This window comes from Cnephaeus nilssonii (assembly GCF_951640355.1).
Source record: "Cnephaeus nilssonii genome assembly, chromosome: 8".
NCBI classification, from domain to species: Eukaryota; Metazoa; Chordata; class Mammalia; order Chiroptera; family Vespertilionidae; genus Cnephaeus; species Cnephaeus nilssonii.
The window spans coordinates 33,811,643-33,839,122 of NC_137079.1; the positions used below are offsets into that span (position 1 = coordinate 33,811,643).

Here is a 27,480-nt window from a genome sequence, read left to right on the forward strand (position 1 = left end):
TTTACAACATAGTGGTTAGACACTTATATAACTTAAGAAGTGATCACAACAATTAGTCTAGTACCCATCTAACACCACAGGTAGTTATTACAATACTAGAGGCTCGGTGCACGAAATTCGTGCACGGAGGGGGGTTTTCCCTCAGCCCAACCTGTACACTCTCCAATCTGCGACCCCTCAAGGGATGTCCGACTGCCCGTTTAGGCCCGCTCCCACTGGGATCGGGCCTAAACGGGCAGTCGGACATCCCTCTCACAATCCAGGACTGCTGGCTCCCAACTGCTTGCCTGCCTGCCTTCCTGATTGCCCCTAACCGCTTCTGCCTGCCAGCCTGATCACCCCCTAACCACTCTGCTGCCAGCCTGTTTGCCCCCAACTTCCCTCCTCTGCTGGCCTGGTTACCCCTAACTGCCCTCTCCTGCAGGGTTGATCACTTCCAACTGGCCTCCCTTGCAGGCCGGGTGCCTCCCAACTGCCCTCTCCTGCTGGCCATCTTGTGGTGGCCATCTTGTGTCCACATGGGGACAGGATCTTTGACCACATGGGGGCAGCTATATTGTGTGTTGCAGTGATGATCAATCTGCATAGTACTTTTTTATTAGGTAGGATAGAGACCTGGTACAGGGGTGGGGGCCAGCTGGTTTGCCCTGAAGGGTGTCCCTGATCAGGGTGGGGTTCCCTTGGGGTGTGGAGCGGCCTGAGCGAGGGGCCTGTGGTGGTTTGCAGGCGGGCCACGCCCCCTGGCAACCAAGCAGAGGCCCTGGTATCTGGAATTTATTTTCCTTCTACAATTGAAACTTTGTAGCCTGGAGCGGAGCCAAGCCTGGGGCTCCCTCAGAGGCCCGCAGCCATTTGTGTTGGGGTTATAATTGAAACTTTGTTGCCTTAAGCGGGTGGGCCCGGCCAGGATGTGCAGAAAGCTTTGCTTCCCCTGTTGCCAGCGGCAACCCTGGCCTGCTCTCTCAAGCTCCATCCTGCGGCCATTTGTTTGAATTTGTTTACCTTCTATAATTGAAACTTTGTAGCTTGAGTGGAGGCTTAGGCCTGCAACGGCTGGCAGAAAGCTTGGCTTCCTCTGTTACCTAGGAAACCTTGCTCTCTGTGGCTGTAGCCATCTTGGTTTGGGTTAATTTGCATACTCGCTCTGATTGGATGGTGGGTGTGGCTTGTGGGTGTGTCGGAGGTATGGTCAATTTGCATATTTGTCTATTATTAGATAGGATTATTGGTATACTGCATATGCTGTACTTTATATATCCATGACTGTTTTTATAGGTGATAATTTGTACCTCTTAATCCCTTCCCCATTTTCATTCACCACCACCCCGCCCCCACGACTACAAGGCTTTTAATGATCTGCCTCCTGGACATATCTCCAGATTTATCTCCCATTCATGCTGTAAGCATGAATTTTGGAACTAAATTACTGAGTTCAAACTTTGGTTTTATCACGTATTATCTGTGTGTCCATTACTTTGTAGAATGGCAATAATAGTACCCGCCTCATAAATTGTATTTTGAGAAATAAGTATTTTATTGTGTGTAAAGGGCTTATGGGGAAAAAGAAAAACTAGATATTCACCTACAGTGTGATCCTAAAAGCTTATTCCTAGGGATTTGCCAAAATATATATGTTCACTAAAAGACTGGTACCAAATGTTTATAACAGCTTTATTCATGATAGCACCAGCTGGAAAGAGCCCAGGTAGATTAGCCATCAGCAGGAGAGCAGATGAAAAACCTGTGGTATATCCACACAATGGAATACCACTGAACAATAAAAAGGAAAAAACTACTGACACAGGCAACAACATGAATGTATTCCAAATGCTTTATACAATTTATGAAAAAATAGTATATACTGTATTGATATGAAATTCTAGATGAGGAAAAATATTATCTGTGGTGGAAGAAAATAATAAGAGTGCTTGCCTCAGGAAAGTAGGATGAGGATTGACCAAGAAGAGGCATGAGGGAAAGTTTTGGGGTGATGGTGATGTTCTATACCTTGATAGGACATTGAGTGATACAGGTGTAAAGTATTTGCCAAAATTCAGAGAATGTACACTTATAATTTGTGCATTCTATCTTATGTGAATTTTACATCAAAATAATATAAATAAATATTAAATTCTAATTCAGACATGTATGCTTAGTTGTAATATCTGTAATTTACTAGAAATGTATCAAAACCTGGTATTATTAATTTGTGAATAGATGAATGGAAAAATGGATAGACATGTGAGAAAGAAACTTTAGTTAAATGTTAATGCTAGAATCCAGGTGGTGAGTATATGGATGTATATGAATATTTTCACAATAAAGTATTGGGGGAAATGTACAAAAGATGTATAGCAAAAATATTAATTCAAGTTATCATTATGCAAAATGATTTCACACTTGTATGTTTTTTATAACAGTAAGCTGAAGCAAGTTTCCTTCTGTTCTTCGAAGCAGTATTATATACTGCCTGACAATTATTGACAGATTTATCCTGCACTAGCACTAACTATATATTTCTTCATTGACCATTTTTATGGAACAAAAGTTAAATGAGCCCAGTCTTTTGCAATTAATTTTTATAGAATCATTGATTAGTTTTCCCCAAATAATTTATTTCTCACTTATACCCTAGAAGGTAATAGCATTAAATATAGTAGTGTAACATTTTATACCAGACTGCCTTAGCTTTCCACTGAAAGATTTACATAGGTCTGAAACAAGAGCTATTTCTGCTTAATGATCTGCAGGTAAAAGCAACAGAAATATAGAAGATAGGAATAATCTACCTATAAAATGTTATATATCTCCTAAAAGTTCTCTAGATAATCAAAGCTTTTCTGGTGAAGGTCATTATACATTGCAGTTAACTAAACACTAAAAATATATGTTTCTTTGGAATTTAACATTACCTCTGCACAGCTGGGGCAGTAAACCATTGGGTACGGTCCATTCAAATATACAACCTAATTATCTAATTCCTTTAGTAAATAAAATAAAGCAATCGTCTGCAGTCTCAGGCCCCAGATAGACTGTCTGGGAAGTTACAGAAGATATAGACATAGTCCTTAACCTTGAAGGGTGTTTCTTTCAAAGACAGTTACCGTCGCAGCGCGAAATGAAGAGGAAAGTCCACTCGAAAGGAACGGTTTGCTTTGCTAAGGGACACTACAAAGATACAATGAAAAAATAAGCCGAATAGAGTATCACAAGAAAATACTAAACACTTAAAGATAACAAATTCTAAAGTACCTCTCCTTTAGGATGTCAAGTGTAAGTGACAACTATGATTTCTGATTGTTAATGAATAGCCCGTAGGTCAACAATATCAGTATCATGGTTTAATGTTGAATGTAGAGAAATGAAAATAAATATTTTCTAATCTTACATTCAATAATGACTAACATTTATGGAACACTTTTTAGGCACTCTGTTAAATAGTTTTCTACTAGCAGTAGAATTCTCCTAATAATTTTATGAGGTAGATATTATTTTCCCCTATGGTACTGATAAAATTGAGGTGTAGGGGTTATTTGCCCAAATCTATCTGACTAATAAGGGAGAGAGATCAGAATTGGTGAGTGAATGATTTCATGGTCCATAAGGTGAATCCGCCCATAGCCAGCCTTTTTGCTAGGCCAGAACAGCAGTACTAGCCACAGAAACAAGACTGAAGATCAGAGTTGGGTTAAATAAAGACTGAATATAATATTTTTCCAGGTATTTTTATGCTTTCCAAAATAAGTGATCTAGACTAGAGTCCAAGAATTTTAGATCTCATGTTGTCATGAGAAAAACTGGGAGAAAAAGAATTTGGGGAATTCCAAAAAATGTGAACTAAACTTTCTCAGGCAAACTGTCCCCCATTCAATACAGAACTCGGGGAAGGAGCAACGTTCTCACCAAGCATCGTCCAGTTCTCTCTCCTCCATATATATAGAAGCTAACTTTTATTGAGTACTTACTGTATACCAGATACATTTTATGTACCATTTTATGTACCATTTAATACTTCACATTTTATAGAGGAGGAAACTGAGTCATAGACAGAATAGGGGAATTGCCCAAGGTCAGTAAGTTGGTGGAGCTGAGTTCACACCCAGATACAATCTTTTTCTGAGGTCACACTTAGATCAACTCAAATGTACCGCCTCATCCCCAAAATGTACAGTGAGCACTTTTTGACCTTTCCAATTCTTCTGTGTGTGGAAGAATTTTTTTAATAGTACATGATATACCTACTCACCAATCCTGACTTCATTTTTTATTCTTAAACCTCTTAGGAAGGACTGTTCCACTCCCAGATATGTTTTTCTGATGTAATTATTTGCCTCCCTTCTTCAGGTTTCAGGATGAAATGGGAGAAAGAAGTATATGTATCCATATTTATATCTGCATATTCCCATTCATAGATTTTCTCTTTTCCTATATGGAGGGTTGTTTGTAGAGAGGTTGTCCTTAGTTGTAGACATCCAAAAGCAACAGATTTTTGAGCTGGAACATTGTATACAGTGGTCATGTCATCCTTGACAACAATTAAAATCTCCTAGATATCCCTTTCTATATATGGATTTACATAAACATATGCATAGGTATGTGCCTATGCATGTAGATATCTTATGTACTAGTACACATGCATAGAAATGACAGATAGAGATGTATGTTAATCTTCCTTTCTACGCATGTATGTGTTCGGTGATAGATCTTAGGGTGGGGGGAGAGAGAAAGAGAGAGAGAGACAGAGAGAGAGAGAGAGAGAGAGAAAGAGAGAGAGAGAGAGAGAGAGAGAGAGAGAGAGAGAGAGAGAGAGAGAAAAGGAGAGAGATAATAAGATGACAGAGCTATATATATATTTTTAAGGGAAATTTAATGCTCACTTCCAGATTCTTTTTATTTTAGACATTACTAGTGTAGAAATGGGTTCACTACTTATTTAGCTTAGGTAGTTTCAAACTTGGGGGACTGGATATATATCTTTGATGGTCACAAGCTATGTGATTACTTTGTGCAGCCAGAGTGGTGTAGCCCAATTTCAACCCTTGACCTTTAGACCCACCACTCAAGGGTCTTTCTGAGCATCACCCTTGCATTATGAAAACTGGGCTGCAATTCCTCATAATCCCAACTCAGAAGCATATGTGCTGTTTATGCATGTATCTATATGCAAAAAATAATATATATTTTAAAACTCTATACTGTAACATTATCTGTATAACTGTCTAAGCTACAATGCTCTATATTAAGTAATTTAATAGAAATGCTTTAGATTTACTTTCACATTTTTTCTGGATAAAGAGTCACCAAGCAAATTGACCTTTAAAACCTTCAGAAAGAAATCACATAAAAATAATTATAATCTATAATTCAGAACTTTGTTCTTCACAAAGGTAATAAATTAAACATTCTACTTTGAGATTTCTTTATTGTGCAAAATGAGACTGATTAGGTCAAACTGTTCTTTCTACCATTTTTTGACATGCCAGGCAGAGATATTAACATTTCCAAAGAGAAATGGAAAATGTTCCAGGGTTTGTAAGACTAGGGGTAATCAACCTAAAATTACACATAGATTATGTTGTCTGAGTATCATACTAAAGAAAGAAATGGCAGGGTAGCCAATGGCAAAGAATTCTCAGGAATGCTGTTTCAGTGTGTTTTCTTCTCACCCTCCACACTCTTTGCAACATGACTTCAGTCCTTGTTCTGTGCACAAACCACAGAGTTTTACTCTAGATCCTTCTGTGAATCACAAGGAAACCAAACTTTTCAGACTCTTCTTTGCACACCTGCATCCTTCCTGCTTCTCCAAGGATCCCACTGAGAAAAGCATGCCCTCCTAATTTTTTAATCATTCAATATATTTTGTCTACCAACATAATGTAATGCCCCAAATAGTCATAATGTCACACACACACACACACACACACACACACACACACACACACACACACACAGAAGTCTGTTAAAAAGTGTATTTCCATGCCTTAGCCAGTTTAGATCAGTGGGTAGAGTGTGGGCCTATGGACCGAAGGGTCCTGGGTTCAATTCCAGTCAAGGGCACATACCTTGGTTGCAGGCTCCTCCCTGGCCCGGGCCCTGGTTGGGGCTCGTGCAGGAGGCAACCAATAGATGTGCTTCTCTCACATTGATATTTCTCTCTGTCTTTCCCTCTCTCTTCCGTTCTCTAAAAATCAATGGAAAAATATCCTCAAGTGAGGATTTTTTTTAAAAAGCATATTTCCAGGACATATGGCTTAAAATATTTTTTATCCCATAGTACCAAAAAGTAATTCCCCTCTTGGATCTTAGTTATTCAATTACTATGCTAATGAAAGCAACATTTATTGAATAGTGCACATGTTTGATAATAAATATAAATAATGATAGCAACCAACCTTTGTTTCAGAGGTAGATCCTGACTTCCCATGAATATTTGTCTACATGACTTACCTAGGGACATCCTCCCTTACTTTGTGTCTTCTGTTTTGGATTCAGGGTTCTCATGACAGTGTCTTTGTAAACATCAGATCATAACAATGACAGCAGAAAATCTTGAGCCTTTACATCTTCCAAACTGTATAAGCTCATGCTCAGAGGAAAATTTTATTACTAGATCTTGTTTAAAAGGTCATGTGTGCTGAAAGCGGTATCTCAGTGACGCTCCATGAGATGCAAAGACACAGTTATCCACACCTCTGCCATCTGATTCCACCTTCTCACAGCATTTTGCTTCATAAAAGGAAGGGTCTTAACTTGAACATGCACCGATAATTTCCATGCATCAATCTTTTGAAATCCTAAAAATTAGATGATTAATTTAAAAAAGTGACATGTAGTAATGCAATACCACTTCAAGAGGAAAGAAAGAATTCCTCTTCAAGGTCATGATAGAATAAGACTAATGAGAAGAGTCATGGCATAGTTCTACTGCGTGGCTATTGAATCACTCTGTCCTTGAGTTTAAATAATGTTGTGACAGATAAATTTGCATTAAGTGTAATTATTTGTAGACTATAGATGCACTTTATTATCTGTAATTTAGATTTAATTGACTTTTTGTAGATATGCAGAGATTCCTAATTTGATTAACTTTTTTTGTATAGCCTAACCTACTTACTTGCATATGTACTCAATATATATTTTTGACATTGATTAGGCTTGACTTACTTTCCAGATTTTCATGTTATACTTTCACCCAAAACAAACTCTCAATTTCATTTCAGTCTGCTACCATACCTTTATTTATCTCTTATAGTTTTTAAAATATATGTTTTTATCATCAAAGTTCTGATGTATTCTTTAAAAAACGAAGTTGACATACACAGCTGAACTTCCTGAAATAAAAATACTTTGTTAATTTATTTCAGAAACTCAGTAAATTAAAATTTTCTTTGAAATGTAGGCATCATGATAATCAAGTCAATTTTTTCAATAGAAAAGTAATTTATATTTTGTGCATACTGTCTAATTAAGAATTGGGGAAGGAGAACAATCTCACTAAGAATTTTTAAAAATGAAATTATAATGAAAAGATAAAATTGTCAACTAATAGATTGGCAAAAATTGAAAAAGAGTGACCATGTCTAGCACTGGCCAGAGCAGAGTTTGCTAACTCTGCTGGTGGAATTGCAAATTACGATACCATTCACTATGTAAGAAAGTCTTTAAAATATGCATACTCTCTGATGAAGTAATTTTATTTTTAGCAACCTAATCTGTGTCAATAACCAGAAATGTTAGAAAGTTGTACAGACAAGAACATTCATATCAAGTCCTTTGTAAAAGCTAAAATTTATCAACAACATAAATATTCAGAAAATAAATAATATAAGGAAATACCTATGAAAGAACGCTAGGCAGTTATTTTAAATACAAATGTAGAGAAATAATTGTTGGCATAGAAAGACATGATAAATTGATAAGCAAAAGGAGCAGGCTACCTATAGCATAATGTCAATTATTATTAATGTACATGTATTATCAGAAATACATGGGAAAATGTAAGAATAGATACACCTCAAAATGTTAGCATCACTTATTGAACTTATGAGACAATGGGAGATTTAATTCAGTTTTTCTTTTGTACTATCATTGCCTTTTGCTTTTAATTATTTTTTATATTTTCTTCAGAGAACATCTGCAATTTTCATAGTAGTTGTCTTTAATTGGAAAAATGCTTAATAGAAATTACTTATTTTTCCTCCATTGTTTTCTTGCTACATTCAACAGAGAAGGAGGGACCATGTCCTTTTCTCTCCTCTGTCCTGTCCTACCCCATCCAGCCCTGTATAGAAGGATTAGCAAATCCACTTGGTCATGCTCCATAACCAACTGCATCATGAGTGGGATTGCTATACATCCAAACATCATGCTCATAAATGTGATGTCCATTTTTTTTTTTACTTTCTCCTACTTCTTTTGGCCAAAAGATTCACTGAGCTAAGGTCCCTTCTCATGCTGAAAGCCATGCTTTGTCTGTCCTCCTGTTCTATTGCTGGGGGCTTGGATTCTTTCATTGCCTCTGCTCTCTAAATAAATTAGCCTTGGGGGAGAATGCTGAGATTCCAAAACTGGGTTTGGGTTTAGTGCAATAAAGAGGAGATTATGACTTTGAATTAGGCAACACTCACCAGTCCTGTTTACCGAAGTGCTCTGCAGACTTTGTGCACAAGCCCAACCAATAATAGGATGGTATGTCGATTTTTATTTTTCTCCCAGTCTCTTCTGCCTGCAACTCCCTCTGGAGCCTCTTAAGTAGAGGTCTCTGGGATTTGAGGTAGGATTCAGGCATTCCTCAGTCTCTAATGCAAATGCCATTGCAAAACTTGAAGATTTTGTCCTAACTCGGGCTGGCATCAGGAGCCCCTGATTGGGTTGCACCACAGGCTCCACACCTAGAATGGCCCTGAGCTTGGTCACTGTTCTGCTGTTGAGGTCCTGAAATCTTTAATACTTTTTGAACCAAAGGCACTGCTCCTCCACTCCCCCAAATCATGTAGCCCCAACCACTGAATGTCTTTTCTGGAAAAAAAGGAAAAAGCAGCAAAGTAAAAATCGCATATAGATTTATTCTGCATATTGGGGAAAAGAACATAGAGTATCTCTTTCCTTTTGGATTGTCTATTAATATAAATAATAGTAAGAACTGTCTTCCTTGCTCCCAAAGCCTCTTGACTATTTACCTTTGGCACATAACTATACATTTGCATTTGAGAGTCATTTTCAGAGGTGAGGTAAGAACCCTGGGTTCTCTGCATTGTTATCAGAAGAATGGAATAGAAAACTTATAAATAATGGAAAACCAGAGATAATCCATGATCTCAAGATTCCAGTTTTGTAAATATTTTTACTTAAACATGACAGGGTGACTAATCTTGGGGAGTGGTGTTCTAAACTTATGTAAGAGCAAGGCTTATGTGATGAGCCCAATGAGGCTCTCTTGGATCTTAACCAGTCATTGATTGGTGGGCTGGTCAGCTAGTAAATCAAATTATGACATCATTGAATGATCCCAGTATTAATCCTTTGTAATGCCATTTGTAAAATAATAACATCGCTCTCGTCTCTCCCCAGGATTTAGTTCAGAAGCTTATGCTCCTGGCCTTTCTAATCAATGTCAAATTTCCTTTGGGACAAGGTCAGGAATAGCTGTCTTAACTGAAACAATAACTGGAGATCAGAATAAAATTATTTCTATCCACAGCCAAGCAAAAAGTTATGCTTACTTTGTTTCTTTCAATCCAGGGCCCTGCCAACAAATTTATGTTAAATGCATGTAATATCCCAATCTGTTTAAAAGATTTGGTATAAAATAAAGAAAGAGAGTGTATTATGAATAACTGTCTGTTGACAGGCTCCAGGGACATACTGTACTTCTTTTAAATTCATCATATTAAAACGGATATGGTTCTCATATGCTAATACTCATTCCAATTTGTTTACAACAAAATGGGTCAACGGACCATTAATTCAGTTGCAAAACTGTCATCCCTGGCTTTAGGTTCTGTAAAACTAATGAGACTTCACTGGTATTTGCTCACACATTCTGCTCAGCACTTCACGTTAACGATTTCTATGGCAAGGTTATTGGATTCAAAATGAATGTTTACATTGAAAGGGGAAACAAGTGTCAAATATGAAGCTCAAAGAGGTACTCCAAGCTGGAGGAGTTTACCATGGCTTAAGCCCTCTTCTGTTTATTCCCTCTAATGAAAAGCAAAGACAATAGCAGACATGGGGATAAATGTAATGAAGAGAAACAATACTAGGGCTCCGAGAGGTTAATCCAGGCACAACAGAGTTAATCTGGAAGAGCCTGGGGGAGGCTTTAGGCTAAAGACTGAGACAAAACTTGTTACTTTTTGATCCAGTTGTACCCAATGAATGACTCTGTTTGCAAAGAAGCTATTGGATTTTTCAAGCCAGTGGGGCAGAAGCTACATCCTTGATTTTTCTTTTTAAACACACTTGGGCACTTGTTTCCAGAATAAATGATGTCAAGATCTTCTTTTTCTTCTCAAACAACAAAATAAAAGAAGTAGAACAATACACCTATTTAAGAAGACACAGATTTTGACCCAAGACCAAAACGTCTCTGAGAGCCAAACAGTATATTCAACAGATGCTACAATAATATTACTTTGCAAGACAGAGAAGAAATGCCATTTCATTTTACTGTTCCAAAGGTTAAAAGATAAAGCACACTTGATTGATTGCTTAAATAAAGTGCTTTTAAACAATCATTTATTTAAAAATTGCATAATCTGCATTATTTTATATGACATACAAAGTCAGATAAATGAGATTGTGTCCAAAGGGTTTAATTTAAGAGTATGGTTCTGCTTTGCATATATTTGCAAAATTTTTGCCTTACAAAGCTGAATGTGCAAACTTTTCAAGATATGAGTGAATTAAATTCATGTAGGCTATTCCCAAGGTAAGAAACCTACCATAACCTGGGGGAGGGGGATATTAAAATCAAATTAATATTTTTGAGAACTAACTATATTCTTTGAATTCAATAGCATATTTTAAAACACATCATTAAGTTTACATGTAAATCCCCACAGATTAGATCTGAGACTCCATTGTATAAACTGTCAGCAATTACACTATGCTTCACATTTGAATGAATGGGAAAATCTGAAAACAAAGTAAAGAAGAAAAGTAACATCACAGCCTTTCAGAGAGTGGGCAGGTAGTGAGGGGAGAGTGTTACTGTCAGAATGTTAACTCAGGATTGTCCTAAACCCAACAAAGTATTTTCATGTTATCGCTCCTATTCCTAAGAGAAAGATTTATCTTAATGGCAATTTTCATTTCCCTTTTCAAATTTGAAATGTTAATATGGGAACCTATTATGGAATATGAAAACTACCTTCTTACAAAAGAGTACTAAACTTACATACAATTTTAAAAAATGATATCTCCACCTAAAGAGGTAATATAAAAGTTATGATAAAGTGTAAATCTATTTGAAAATGTATTTACCATTTTTTAAATTCTATTGTTTAATAAAATGAGTTTGAAAGCAAATAGGACACCATTTTCTTCAAAGGAACATCGTTTTTTACGTATTTATAAGTGCATTAGAAACGTAAATATGTTTGTAAAAGATTTCTTTGAATTCCATTAGTGAGTTCATATTTGATTTTATTTAAACTATTTTCATTTTCTAGGGTATCATCTTTACATCAATTAAGTTTAAATGAACACAATTTATAAAGCAGTGCATTTCTGGTGCATACGTTTTGTTTAATTCTGAGCCGTAATTGTTTAACTCTCTTTTTAAGGATAATTTGTAATGTCATACACTCAAGTTTCTCAAGATTACTCAAAAGTTTCTAGGTAACAACAAAGTTAAACTAAACAAAATAGGTTAAAATATAAAAATGAATCCTTAGTTAGAATACTTAGCATAACTTGCTTAGAATATAAATAAGACCTTCAACAACTGGCCTTTTAATTTTGGCTTCGTTTCCTCTAATAATAGCAAATACAAATCAAGTCCCCCTGTCCCCAGGGAAGCCTTTGCTAACCCCCAGATCTGACCGGGAAGCCTGTTACATGGTCTCAGCCTCCTGTACCTCTTTCTCTCCTGTCACTTGTGCCCTGCAGGGAGTGACTCTGCGCATCTGTATTCCCTATGGGAAGAAAATCCATGAGCAAAGGGACTATGCTTTCCTGTTAGGAAGCTTAGGTTTATTGAATGCTAACTGAGTACAGTATTTGGCATGTAGCATCTCACTTGATCTTCACATCAGTTCTCTAAGGTGGCTGCTGTTTGTCGTGCCAAAGAGAGAGCAACGCTGTGGTTAAGACTTTGGACTTTGAAGCCATCAGTGCCGGGTTTTTATCCCGACTCTGCCGATATTAGCTATTGAGACTTAGTCAAGTCAGTTACCTCTGTATGCCTCCATTTCCTGATTGTAAAATGAGGATAAAAAATGTGCAGACCTCATAGAGCTGTTAGGAGTACTAAATAATTTACTGCAAAGGCACGGAGTAGGAGGAGGCACATAGTAGATGGTAAACAAATGTTATCTAGTATTGCCCTCATTTTGCAGATGAGGAAACTGAAGCTTAGGGAATCCATGTCACAGGTGGTGAATGGGAAAGTTCTCTGACTCTTACACACTATGAAAACCTGCCCTAAAATATGAAAGCGTTTATTTGCAGAATAGAAGACAACTATAGGTGACAGACAAGTGTTGTTAGAGGGATGAATGGTAGAAATGTGGAATCCCCCAGCACAGCCACCCAATGCAAGCTGGGACAGGACAGGGCAGCTTCAGAGGGCAGATACACAGGATCCATGGGCACTCACACCTCTTTGCTTCAGAGGCCTTTCCCATTGAGAAACATCCTGGGTGAAACCTTGATGGAGGTATTAATTCCTGGCTTCTTTCTGACCACTATTCAGAATGCCAGCTTTTCTTTCCTAATTAACTTGAACCATTACATGCTGTTGATCTATCTGTAGGTTCACCTCCGAAAGAAATCCTTATTAAAGCAAACGTATTTATCTATGAGATGTGACCAAACGGGTTGGGAAAGGGATCTGTGGGTGCCAGGGACAGAGACAGGTTCAGAAAGTATTCATTTACTCAATAAATGTTTAACTGAACCAGACACTATACAAGCTGTAGGTATTTGCACTTCAAAATTAATTACGGCCACGTACTTTCCCTCCTAGAATTAAAGACTTTCTTGGGTGATTGATGCTGGGGAAATCGGTTAGCTACTTAAAGATGGGAAATATATCTAGATTCTCACCTTTCACCACACATTAAACTAGAACCTTAGATTCTTAAATAATTAAATGTAAATAAAAATAAATTATAAGTGATGATTAACTGGTTTATGGGTAGAGAACGTTCCAAATGCATAATCTCAGTAAAAAGTAGATTGTAAGATAGTAATTCAATATTAATGTCTTTGTGAGTCAAAATATCATAAAAATAACAGACCAGGAAACTTATCTGAAATAAATGCACAAAATCAGCAATCTGGAATTCACCTTGCTGCTCCGTAGGATCCTGAGCCTTCCTGCAAGCCCACCACTCTGTCAATTTGTAACTAACCCTGCACTGCTTGCTTTATTCCAGTGCCTGGACTAGTACTCAGTGTTCTCAAGAGCTCCCAAGTTCTTATACTGATTTTATCATTTTCCCCCACACAGGTGACTGCCTGGCTTTGGCCCTAATTCCCAGTGGAGTTCTTACCACGCCCTTTCTCCAGCCTGGACCCTCTCATGTACCCTCAGAAAGCAGGCTCAGTCCAGGTCCAGCACAAGCATCTTTTGAAGGAGGGTGGGCCTAGTCGCATTTCTCTTCTGACAATATAAGCTCTATCATTTACACCCTTCTTTAGGAGTTAGCTCTAGTACGTTTTATCCATCTCAGGGTTCCTTCCCACTGGTCTGCTGCTAATATTCAAGCATGCCTCATTGCTTAGTCCATCTGGATGGTGACAAAGACACTCATGTTTATTTTAAATGGCAAAAGCTAATTATTTTTTAAATATATTTTTATTGATTTCAGAGAGGTAAGGAGAAGAAAAAAGAGATAGAAACATCAATGATGAGAGAGAACCATTGATCAGCTGCTTTCTGAAAGCTCCACACTGAGGATCGAGCCCACAACCTGGGCATGTGCCCTGACTGGGAATTGAACCGCAACCTCCTGGTTCATAGGTGTACACTCAACCACTGAGCCATGCCTGCTGGGTAAAAGCTCATTATATTTTTTTCTCCTAACCTAAAGAGTTGTCCTGAATTTCTATTGAGATAAACCAAAGAACTTATATACTTACTAGAGGCCCAGTGCATAAATTCATGCACAGGTGGGATCCAGAGTGGGGTGGAGTAGGGCCGGGACAAAAATCGGCCCTACGGGTGGGTGGTGGGATGCCCTTGCTGGCCCGGGATCCGGATCAGTCCTGCTGACATTTGCACTGGTTGTCAGGAGCCACCTGTCAGCCACATTTTTATCCTTTCTTCCTTGGTCTAGGGAAGGGAAGCAGCCAGGGTGCCCGAGGCCAACTTCCAGGAGGTCAGCGGTGCTGTTGGGATTGTGCCAGCAGCGATGGTCCTTCGGTGCTTGGCCCATTTTCTGGAGATTGGACCTGCAGGACTACTGAGGGAGTGAGTGGCTGCTGCCAGGCTGGTGGGCCGCCTGGATGGGTCTCAGCTGAGCAGTGCTCCCACTGGGGCAGTGCCCTGACCACCAGGGGGCAGCTCCTGAGTTGAACGTCTGCCCCCTGGTGGTCAGTGTGCATCATAGCACCGGTCGTTCCGGTTGTTCGGTAGCTTAGGCTTTTATATATATAGATGTCCATAGCCCAAGGACACAAACAATAGGGTGGCAAAGAACTGGGGGGTGGAGGATAGGAGCTGGGCGGAGAGGGGTAAAAGCGGGGGGGGGGGGCAGGCGGGGGGGGGGGGAATAGGAAACATCTGTAATACTGCTAACACTAAAATTTTTAAAATAAAAGAGAGATCTGGAGTTTTTCAAGGGACCTAAGACACCTGTGGAGCAGAAAAAGTTTATTCTCATCTGGTAAAGGGTAAGCCTAGAGACCCCTGACCTGAGCCTACCAACTGAGTGCTTACCGAAAAACCAGCATCACATGATTTAGCCTCTTAGCACATTTTAATAAGTTTTATACAAATTTTTCTTCCTTATCAGATGATCATCTTTTCTACTTTAAAAGTTGTACCTTCTTGTACAAGTTACACTATTTAAGAGGAAGAAAATAATTGGGTGTTTATCTTCAGTTGTTTACATTACATTCAGGCTTGGAACACCTGTCAAATCAGAAAGCTGGAAGGCTAATTGAAACAGAAACAGGAAACAACAACAATACACTTCTAACCCACAAATTTCACAGCCTCATTAAACCTCAACTGGTGGGTAGCTGTGAAGGGAACTAACAAGAGTGTCCTATAACCCAGATGGCCAGAGACCAGGCTCTTCCCTTGATGTGACTTCCATTAAATGATGTTTATTCGCACCTAGGGGTTAGGTTACTAATGGGGAAGCCTGTAGCCTGGGTATTTAGTGTCGTTTTGCATATTTGTCAGTGAATTAGAAAGCAGGAAACATTGTCCAGGGTTTAGACATGGGGATTTTGTGCTGTTTGAGGGTATAAATTCTGGTTTTTAAGGGGGAGCTGGAGGAAAGATTTTTCTAAATGTGTATTGAAACCCCATTTAATCATCAGAAAAACATCAGACAAATTCCAATCGAGGGACATCCTGCAGAATACCTGACCAGTCTTCCTCGAAACTGTCAAGGACATCAAAACAAGGAGAGTTTGAGAACCTGTCACAGCCAGGAGGGGCCTAGGGGTCTAGGAGAAGTGACAACTAAATGCAATGAGGTGTCTGGATGGGATGCTTAACAGAAAAGGGACATTGTGTGAAAACTAGGGAACTCTAAATTCTCTCAATTCACTATAGACTTTCAATGAAAATAATCTACCAATACTAGTTCATTAATTGTAACAACTGTATCACACTATTTAAGATGTTAGTAACAAGAGAACTGATAAAGGATATATGGGAACTCTCTGTACTCTCTTCTTAATGTTTCTATACATGCAAACTGTTCTAAAAACTAAAGTCTATTTAAAACTAAAAAACCTATATAATTGAGATTAAAGTCTGTTACTAAATCTTAAGCAAGATAAACAATTTGGTTGATACATGATAATCATTCTTTTAAAATGTTTTTCTTTTTATTGAACAAAAAATGCAACAACCTATAGTCATACTCTTTTTCTTTTTAAGTTAATGGTCTTAAATAATTTATTTGAGTTTTTTCTTAATCTAGGAGTAATGATTGTTCCTTGTAAAGAATAAAGAGGATACAGGTAAAAAGAAGAACATTAAAATCACATAAGCACATACAAGTGAGATAGATCTAGTAGTGAAAGGTTATTTTACAAGTCTGAACCCCTGAATTTATCTTGAAAATATACAAAGATTACATAATTTATACACACATAACTTATAACAGCTGCATAGCATTTTAGTATATGATGGACCACTTTTATTTGGCCAATGCATTATTTGGGGACATTAACATTCTTTACAATCTTTTAATGTTATTTTTTACAATTCCACTCAGCCGGGCATTCTTTCTATTAATTGTTGCATATGTCTGGAATTATTTCCTTAGCATAAATACCTAGGAATGGATTTCTGAGTCAAAAGCTATGAATAATTTTAAGACACAAATAAATGTTGCCAGATCACCCTCTGAAGTTTGTATACTCCAGTAAACTAACTGTGAGTGTGTATAGAAGGTCCCTTCATTAATTAGATCAGACATTCAACAAAAATATTTAAAGAAAACCTTTTATATCCCAGTTCATGTTGCAAAAGTTTCTATTATCAAAATCAGATAGGTTATAAGAGAATTTTAAAAAGAAATTCTTACATTTTTAACTTAAAAAACTATTCTTGAGTGAAATTCTTACATTTTTAAAACTATAACATTCTGCATTAAAACATGTTTTGTTTTTCCCCTTCTATTATAAAATATAAATTAACATTGTTAAATATATTAAATAATGAAGGGAGAAATAGACATTTATTGGTGCCTATATATATTTCAACTTTCCATAATAACAAGACCTCAACTAAAATCCGTATATGCATGTTTATTTTATTAAATTGGTAAATTTGGAATTTATCAATTGAATTCAGTGTGTTTTATATAAAACAGTAAATATAGTATCGTTATTGCAAAAGAAATGCCTTTAGCCAACAAAATAAAGTATGTGGGCTGCGTTACTTTACTTTCTGTAGCTTGGCTGCTCTGGTTTCCCCACCCCCTGGTTCCAAGATTATGGAAGATGCAACCTCACCTACTATTGTGTCATCCCGTGTCCCCGGGGCCTGCAGAGATCCTCCCCACAGGCTCCTTGCATGTCCAGAGGCTCTGCGGCTTCTTCACAGCCAAGCTCCTTCAGGCCTCAGGTTCCTTTGGGGGAAGGACCCAAGACCTCTTCCCCCCTGGAAACCCCAAATCAGCCCCTTTCTACCTGGACACTGGGCTCAGGGAGCCCATCAGATACAATCTTCTGCATGCATTTCCTCTCCTGCGAAAGGAAGACCCAGCTTCAAGCCTCCACTTTGGAGTTCTGCAAAAATTTCTCAGGCAAAATCTCCAAAGTGATAGCTACCTGCTGGAATCCTGTAAGGAAAACAAAACAAAATAAACAAAAATCAGATGAAAGAAAAGACACAAAATAGTATTTCAACCACTTTTTCTTTCTTTCTTTCTTTTTTAAAGGATCTTGCCTAGTGTAGACAGCGTTATCAGCTCTCCCGAGATGACTTTTCTAGTGATGTCAACTTCCTAAGAATTAGCAGGTTAGGGGGAAGGAGGTCGTAGAACAATTTAAATACAAAAAGAAAGAAAGAAAGAAAGAAAGAAAGAAAGAAAGAAAGAAAGAAAGAAAGAAAGAAAGAAAGAAAGAAAGAAAGAAAGAAAGAAAGAAAGAAAGAAAGGTATACATACTGTGCTCAGAGTCAAATAGAATTCACAAGATTTTAGATCAGGATCTTCAAATTCCAATATGGTTATACTCAGAATCACTGCTGACAACATGTTAAAAGAGGGGAGATTTGCTCTGTGTGCACCTTCCAGGAATGTGGTTATCCACAAGGACCACCTTCCTCCCATAGCATCCTCAAGTTCATGTACTTGATTGATACTGAGAATTCGCTCCACTTTTCCTCTCAAACCCAGACTCTCTGAGCACTCAAGGTGAGCTTAACAGATTAAGCATGTGCAGATTGGCAGTAAAAGAAATGGAACTTTCATAGAGGGAATGTCACACCTGTTCCTAGGAGAGGATGCTGTTACAGCAAACCAACAGAAGAGACAATTTGAAGCAACTAAACAAATCATGCCTCTATAACTCAGAAACACAGTGTTCAAAAACGCAAAGATTACCTTGCTTGTTTAAAAGGGCAGCTATGAGTGTGTAGGGAGCTGGGATGAGGGGTTTACTACACACTTGCCGGAGTTTCTAAGGTAATTATTTTGGCAGGGGGCATCTGTTTATCATAATTCTCTACATGAAAGATTTTTCCCCCACTTAATCTGAATACCCATCTTCTCCTTCCTGCTGCTGGAGTCAGCGTTAATTAATCCATCTCTGGACCCGAGTGACACATTTACATGTTTGTGAATGCACTTAGTTTGACTCTTTCATAATTGTGTATGGGCTTGTCTCCTCTGTCAGACTGTGGACTGCTCCAAAGCAGGGGCCAGGCCTCCTTCCTATGTTCACCCATTCATTCAAGCAATGCCATTTTCTCTGCTCTAAGGGAGATCAGAGTTAAGTAACAGAGCTGGATGTATGCAGCAATTATTAGCCGACCTGGGGATGTAGAAATATATGTAGAAGATACTAGATTTCATTGGTAGGTCAAGCAACTGGACTCTTTGTTCCTATAAACCCAACACTTAGTGCAGCACTTGACACAGATTGAGAACTATGGTTGCTAAACAGAATTAAATAAACAGGGTGGTTGTATCTAAAGATGAATTGAGATTTGGACTCTTGTCTACTTCCTGCTACTCACATAATATGTGGCCTTGGCCTGCCCTGTCAGTTTACCAATATTGAAAATAGTTGTTCTATATAAAAAAAAATGAGGATTGTTCTAAAAGTGACGCTGTCCTAAAGATATGTGAGCAAACGGTGCTTCTTTAATTTCAATATTAGAATACATTCTCAATATCTAAAAAAACAATCACAACAGTAGTCATTAAAGTAGATGAAAGATGCAAAGACATTATCTAGTTATTTTATTGTTTTATGGCTGGTCACACTGAGCCCAGATAGGTGATCAGAAGGGCTAATGATGGCAAACAGGGAGGATGTCACAGTCTATACATAATAATCAAGTAAAATCATCTGTCTCTGGTTTGTGGAGATTTTATTTATATCCCCACTGTCTGAGCAATTTCGTATTTACAGATTACAACAGTTTTATGTTCTGTCTTGAAGTGTATTTAAGTTGGCTTAAGCTTATGTTCATCTCTCTTCTAGGACTGAAGATTTTTGGGAGGGGTCTTAATCTTTTATATATCATGTTAATATCCTCATTAACTGTTATCTGAATGGTGGAATAAATAATATCTGTGATCTGGATTAAGAGCTAGTTCTATTTGAATCCCCTAGCACTAACTTTTCCCCGAATTTGATCCTTAGTCAAATTGAATGAAATCTGCCTTATCAGTATGAACTATTTCCCTCTAAAGAGTGAGGTTTCCTTTTAGAAGTTACCAGGATTGAGTTTGCAAAGATCTGAGAAGGGTCCTAACATATAAATTTAGGAAATAGATACCTATTCCTGTGACCAATATGCTTGTATTATTTTATAATCAAAGATCCAGATCCTTTATTAAATATTTTGTTCTGAGGTCGTAAACAGAATCATTAACATGACTTACTGCAAAGAAAAGGTATGTGGGATTGGGTGGGCAGCTTTTCATGATTTGTGACATCTTTCTTCTGCACAATCACCAAGACTCATCTTAAACAGGCTTCATCATTTGTAAAACCCTAATCCTGCAACATTTGGGGATAGTGAGTGACCCCTTCCTTTGGTCAGAAACAGAAATGATTTGGAATGATTCTAATGGAATTTCAAAGATAAGTGCTTTGAAAAATTGCGAACGACTATTAACTGTTCATAAAAAGGAGCCCGTATGTCCTGACAAGAAGCCAATCATGTTTAGACAAATTTAGAAGATGACATTCTGGACCTAGCAACACCTAGAAGATCTTTTCACACATCATTCGGTTTTTTTCCTCTTGATGGGCGGATGAGCAAACTTTAGGGAGTTAATGGGCAGATAAAAGTTGAAATGGGAAAGGACGGTAATGTTAAGACAAGTTAAAAGCTCTGTCCAACACCAGTTCCCAACAGGGCCTCCCCAGCCCTTTCCCCTGTGAACTTTTTGTGTTTCATTCATTTTGCTGGAATTGGAAATGGAGAGGCCAAGCAAAGGCCATATTCTGCTTCATTGACTAAAGCTGTCCTGTAAGTGAGTTTAATGGGTTAGAAGTGAATACCAGTGACAGTTCTAAGAAAAGTTACCAAGTGTTTCCAGTGCCTGGAGAGGCCCCCTGTGGCTCTGACTTCTCTGCCTTTCCTTCCACTCTCTTCTTCTCTTATCTGTGGGAGCTTCCATGACAAAAAAGGGCATCTATTAGGAAACAAAACCAGCAGCGAATAGGAGGGCCAGAGCCTCATTAACGAAGGATCTGACAAAGAAGTAGTTCTAAGGACAACGGACTTGAAAGTGATGGCCACGTGAACCGATAAGCTCTCGAAGACAGAAATCAAATTTCCTTTAAATTTGCAGACTATTACTTTCTTTTGTTTATCCTCTCAAAAGAGGTATTTCTCTGCTGGGCTGTGAGCCCTCTCCTTTACACACACTTTCTCTGCCCGCTTCTCTTTTGACCATTTTCTTATATCATTTCCCCATATGTTTGCTTCCAAAATACATATAAAGGAAGTGGTCACAGAGAAGTGAAATTCCTTCTGTCAACTGAGCTCAACAAAGGGCCTTTTCCTTGACTTCATCTAAGCATATGCTTTGTGATACTGATTTTTACCTTTTTGTTGGAGTATCGTATACAAGAGAAAAGTGACAAACTCATAAAGGCACGGCTCTCCAAATTTTCACAAACCGAAACCTTCCATATGACCAACACTCAGACTGAGAGCAGGACCTGGCCAGCATATCGGTTCCCAGGGCTGCCCAAACAAAGTCTCCCAAACCAGGCGGCTCAAAGCAACAGAAATGTATTCTGGGAGGGAGAAGTCTGAAATCAAGGTGTCAGCAGGGTTGGTTCTTTCTAGAATCTCTGAGGGAGAATCGTTTCCATGCCTCTCTCCTAGGTTCTGGTGACAGCCAGCAATCCTTGGTGTTGCTTGGCTTGTAGTCATTGTCATTCCAATCTCTGCCTCCACCTTCTTATGGCCTTCTCCCCTGTGTGTCCTCCGTCTTCTTATAAAAATACCAGCAATGTGGGGTGAAGGGTTCATTCTAATGATAGACCTTAACCTGATGACATCTACTAAGAGTCTATTTTTAAATTCACAGGTACTGGGAATTAGCACTTAAACATATCTTTTGGGGTTCACAATTCAACCCATAACAATCAGTGTTCCAGACACCCTCTCATCCTCCCTTGCAGTCACACACCTCCACTCCAAAGACAACTGCTATCCCAATTTCTGACAAAATAAATTTGTTTTTGGGCTTTATTTAAAACACTAGAGGCCCAGTGCACGAAATTCGTGCATGGTGGGGGTTCCCTCAACTCAGCCTGCACCCTCTCCAATTGGGGACCCCTGGCGGGATGTCCGACTGCCATTTTAGGCCTGATCCCAGGGATCGGGCCTAAACCGGCAGTCAGATATCCCTCTCACAATCTGGGACCACTGGATCCTAACTGCTCACCTGCCTGCCTGCCTGATTGCCCCTAACTGCCTCTGCCTGCCAGCCTGATCACCCCTAACTGCCCTCTTCGGCAGGCCTGATGTCGCCCCCAACTGCCTTCCTCTGCGGGCCAATTTGGTTCTGATTGGTCAGTTCCTATGCCAGCGTCAAAAGCTTCACCTCCCAGGAAGCCATTGGCTCCCCACAGCACCCAGATTTGGTTCTCATTGTTCGGTTCCTATGCCAGTCAGTGTCAAAAGCTCCACCTCCTAGGCAACCATTGGCTCCACAGCACCCAGATTTGGTTCTCATTGGTTGGTTCCTATACCAGTCAGCGTCAGAAGCTCCACCTCCTAGGCAGCCATTGGTTCCCCACAGCACCCACTTTTGGTTCTGATTGGTCAGTTCCTACGCCAGTCAGCATCAAAAGCTCTGCCTCCTAGGCAGCCATTGGCTCCCCACAGCACCCAGATTTGGTTCTCATTGATGGCCGGCTGGGAGTGACCTGGGTGCCGAGGAGGTTCCCAGGACCCAGGTATGTATGCAAATTAACCGCCATCTTTGTTGGGTTAATTTGCATACTCACTCTGATTGGCTGTGGGCATAGCGGAGGTATGGTCAATTTACATGTTTCTCTATTATTATGTAAGATACATATCAACTCTTTGGGTTATGCTATGATTTTTCAAAGTGGCTTCCAAATGTTAATAGTCATTCAGTGTGTCTGAACTGATCCCAATGTTGATATTACTGACCAACAATCAATTACATAATCAACATGTAGTCTTAAGAATCAGTTAACCTATCACAAAATTATTAGCAATTAATATAAAAGAGAGGTGAGGATTCAGAACATGCTACCACCAAAATATGGCCCCTTGGCATACTGAATATCTTAAGCTGAAGGAGTTTGAGAAATTGACCTTTACCATACCCTTCTCTGAAATAGGTCATAAGACCCCCTTGTTAGAGGTGCCCTCCCTGCACCCAGAGGAAAGGAGCACCCTTTCTCAAAGAGGGAGAGATGCCCAGGAGAAACTGAATGAACAGGATTTGTTAAGGTTCCCCGAGTCTACCACACTTCCCTCATGCTCCTCAACCTATCATATCTTTACACAACTGTCCACTCTTCCAAAAACTTAGCATAAAGACACTCATTTTAACCATTTCTTTGTGGTTTTATTGTATCAAGTCGCCTATGACACATAAAATGCATAGTAAATAAATTTGTGAGCTTTACTCCTGTTAATCTGTCTTTCTCAATCTAATTTCAGACCCAGTCAAGGGATCTAAGAAATCTAGAAAAATATTTTCCTCTCCTACAGAAGAAAACAAAGCAAGTTTGTTTATAAGCAGTGATTCTACAGCAGTGGGAACTTTTTAAACAAATGAATCACATGCATTCAGGTCTGCTACCCAACATCTGTAGTATCAGGTTGCAAGAAATGTACCTGTCTCTATGTCTCAATGTCTCAGCTAATTTTTAATTTTGAGCCAATACGCAGGGCAGTAGAATCTTAATCTCAATAGATTTATGTTTCCTGAAGGTTGGGTCTAAGTCTGAGGAGCTTTGTGGTTGGAAACCCAGGCAGTTTCCAAGTTCTTCTCAGGTCGTCTGTCTCTGCAGGTATCTGCTGAGATGTGCATGGGCCTGTCTGATTGTGGGTTATTAATTCACCTCTGGCTATGAAACTGCTCAGCTCTTGCAATTGACTCCTATACTCTGAGTTCCCTGAGAATCTTCTTGCAACTTCTAGCTCAGGTGAGAACCTTGGCATCTCTGAGGCCATTCCTTTGTTCTCATCTTCCTTGGGCTTTGCCACCTCCCAAAATTCCAGGGAAATGAGGTTGTTGAATATCCTGCTCTCACCTCATCCCCTTCTCCTCAGCCATTCTACATAGCCCTAAGAGACAGGGAGAGAGGGGAGCTCTATCCTGTTCTCTGTCTTGATCATTCTCACAATCATTTTGGCTAAGCCTTATCTCTTCTACATCCCCATGAAGTTTTTTTGTGTGTTTTTTCCAAATATAACCTTATTTTAAGCTAATGAATACAACATGGACAACCTGCTTTTGAAGTTTGGCTGAGTTATTAACTCTAATTAAAAACTGTCCTTGTCTGTAATGAGGGGCTAAAAACAGGTTAAACCTAATAGACATTTTTTAAAGGAGGGGAGTCAAATTAACTGAGATTTCTATGTAAGCACTTCTAACTCAGTAATGTCAGTTAATATAATTAATTAATTACACCTAAATGGGAAGGGAGAGGCAAAATAATAGATGAAAAACTCAATTTGCAAATTAAGAACAAATAGTTATTTTCTAAACTTTTCTAAAGTCTTTCTAAATTCAATAACAAGATGGTAGAGATGAAGAACTGTAGTGAGATGCCAAGAATGGAAATGTGAATTATGTTCTGTTTGCTTCAGTATGGTAGCTAACAGTATTGTGAGAGTTGAAGGGATACCATTGCATGTGTCCTTGACAGAGGACTCCTCTCCAGGAAGTATAAAATATCACAAGCAAATAAGCCACAAAACAATTCTTTTCAGGAAGGGTAAGCCATCCCCAAAAGATAAAGTTAAGGTACCCATTTTAACCTAAAATATGTAAAGAGAAACAATGGCATCATGGCAACAACTATAATTAACTTTTCAAGTGACCACAGCATTCACCAATGAAGTGGAAGCCCTGGGTTGTCAAAACAACAATTAGTCCTCCCTGGCTGAGTAAACACAGACGGGGAAGTAGTCCCTTCTAAATGGTTTTTCATTTTATCGCTTTCAGTGGTGTCAAATACATTATGATTAAGGCTTAAGTAGCATGTTAAGTGACACTGGTCTCACTGAATCTAAAGATCACTTTCACAGTAAACACTTTGTTTGGAGGGCCATACACCCAGTGGGAGAAAATAAATATTAAATGGAAATGATACTGATACCTCAAGTATCATGTGTTGGACGTGTTGACAGTCATCTCAGCTGGAATGCATGGAAGCCCAACTGGATGTCTACTCTCCTCTGCAAGTTATACTCATCAACATGTTGGGAAGCTTTTTTTTGCGGGGGGGTGAGGGGCGTTTTTGAAAGAGAGAATTAGTGACCAGCTGTTCCTCCGGTACATTAAGATGAGAAAGGAAATGTAGCTGAAATGCAGCAGAAGGGATGTAAATTATATGGGAGATAGGATGAACTCCTCATGGAGAGTAGAAATGATTAAACGGAGTCAGGTACCAGCAAAGGTAACTGTAGGATCTTCTTTAAAGATATTAAAAAATCAGGGACAAAATCTACAGAGATGCATGCACATTGATGCTTCAAATTAATATATATGGATGAAAGTGAACAAATTAGGGTGAACTGGGTGAACTAGGAGGTTTTTTATATTCCTTTTACCCCATAGTACTGCAAAGATTTTAATGATGCAAATTTGAGAAAGTCATATGGCACTTGGACTCATCTCAAACTTTCTGAAAATCTTGGGAACTTGACTCCAGATTCAATTATTGAAGACACTTTTTATAGCTACTTTCTGCATAGGAGGTCACTATTATAAAACAACTTGGTGGATATCATAGAAACTAGCAATAGATAAAGCATTTAAAAAGTCCAATATGACCATTAATTTATTAAATGTCCCGTGCTATAAATCACAAATTATCCAGAAAATGCTTTCCCAATGAGTGATTTAAATAAGAAAGCTCCTAGTTCATTGTTTCTTTTGTTAAGATTAAATGTTAATTAAAATAGAATGCAATGCAGTGAATAATATTGTGTAGAATAATATTTAATGGGTTTGGGAAAAGTTTGTGATATATTGATCTTAAAGAAAGTAGATTACTTACCTATGTAAATAATCATTCTTAAGTAAAAAACACGTGTATAAGCTTGTGAAAAATAAGATAGATATATTAGTAGTATTGCTCATGGGTAAAATAAAAGTGGCTTTTCTCTCTATTTCTTATGTTTTTTAATCTGTCTGTGATGAATAAATACTGTATTTATAGTGAGGAACAAAAAGCTATTATAACAATAAAGGATATTGTATCTTAATGGCAAAGAATAGGTGAACATTCTAGACACAAAAAATGCTATCTTGGAGCAGAAAATACTATCACGGTGAGTCTTATTTGCACCCTTTCATCCCCTAGCCCTCTCTTCCAGCCTGGGTGGAGGCAAGTATATTCTGTGGACTGAGAGGAGAGGTGATAACATCGATTTAAAAATATCAGCTGGCTTAACTGAATGTTGCAGAAATAGCCTGGCATTTCAGGGTCTGATGAATCATTTGGGTGGGAACTTATTCTGTTGAATTAGACCTACCATCATAAAAATTGTGCCTCTATAACCCAACACAAATGTGTTCAATGTGCTGAACTTCCCTGGTGTGTACTCCAATAATGTGACGTTTATAAACATTTGGAAAGAGCCAAATTATTGCCTTAGCAAAACCTTTCTTCACATTGCACATGAATTACAGGGCTAATGTTTAAATTTCATGAAATATATTTCAAACATCACTTTTTTATTTATTAAAGCAAGTTCCTTATGGAATACTGCTTGACCTAACTTGAATTATAAGTACTTTGCAGTAATAAATTGTGGTTTTCCATTCAAATATAGCATAGTTTTTTAACAGTGGTTAATTTACATAAAACTTTCACATTAGAATCATAGTATGACCATATAAAGGATTGAAAGAGATGTTAGTTGCTATCTAAACCTCTTTAAAGATCAAGAAGAAAGGGAATCAAACCTTGTGTGTGTACTTTGCATAACAGAAACTAATTGTTGATATATTTTTTTTTAATATATTGAAAAGAAGATTGGATGTGACGAAGGTCTTATGACTGGACTTAGAAAAGAGATCAGTACTTTATACCTGGAGCATCAACCTTTGGTAGAAAGCATGATGATAACAGGATCGCTAAGGGAAACCCCAGATTTCCTTAAGGGAATGCAGGGATGTATGCTTTATTTCCCAGAATGTAGTCTGAGGAGGCCATTGCTCTTTGGAGAAGCCTCATGACCAGCAGAGGCTCTGAACTCTAGAGTAGCCACTTTCTCCAAGGGTGGCACCCCCACCAACATCATCGCCTTCATCTGTGAAATGCAGATTTAGGGCCCCACCCCAGGCCCACTGAGTCAGAAACTTTGGGGCAAGACTCAGCAATCTGTTTAGCAAGGCCCCCTGGTGGCTCTGATGCACACTGTAGCTCAAGACCCACTGCTGTGGAGTAACTATGTCAAGCAAGATGGAAGTCTCTAGTAATTAGCACTCTTCCCCAAATACTTCCTGTCCCCTTCCTGGGCCTGCAGTGGGATTACATTAGCCTTATCCTAAAAGTTAGGTGTGGCTATCTGATTTGTTTTGGCCAATAGAATGTGAGAGGAAATGCCATGTTTCATGTTCAAGAGGACATCTGCTGGGTCTGGGGGTGGGAAATGGAGCAAAGGTCCAGTGGACTCTTAAAGGATATATTACATGAGCAAGAAATAAA

The 27,480-nt window shown here is 38.6% G+C and overlaps 1 pseudogene across 1 annotated transcript in view; it reads left to right on the top strand.

Annotated features, from left to right (window-relative positions):
- The window catches only part of LOC307104541 (peptidyl-prolyl cis-trans isomerase A-like), a 50,918-nt pseudogene that overhangs the window by 9,433 nt on the left and 14,005 nt on the right, over positions 1–27,480 (top strand). The window lies entirely within an intron of this gene.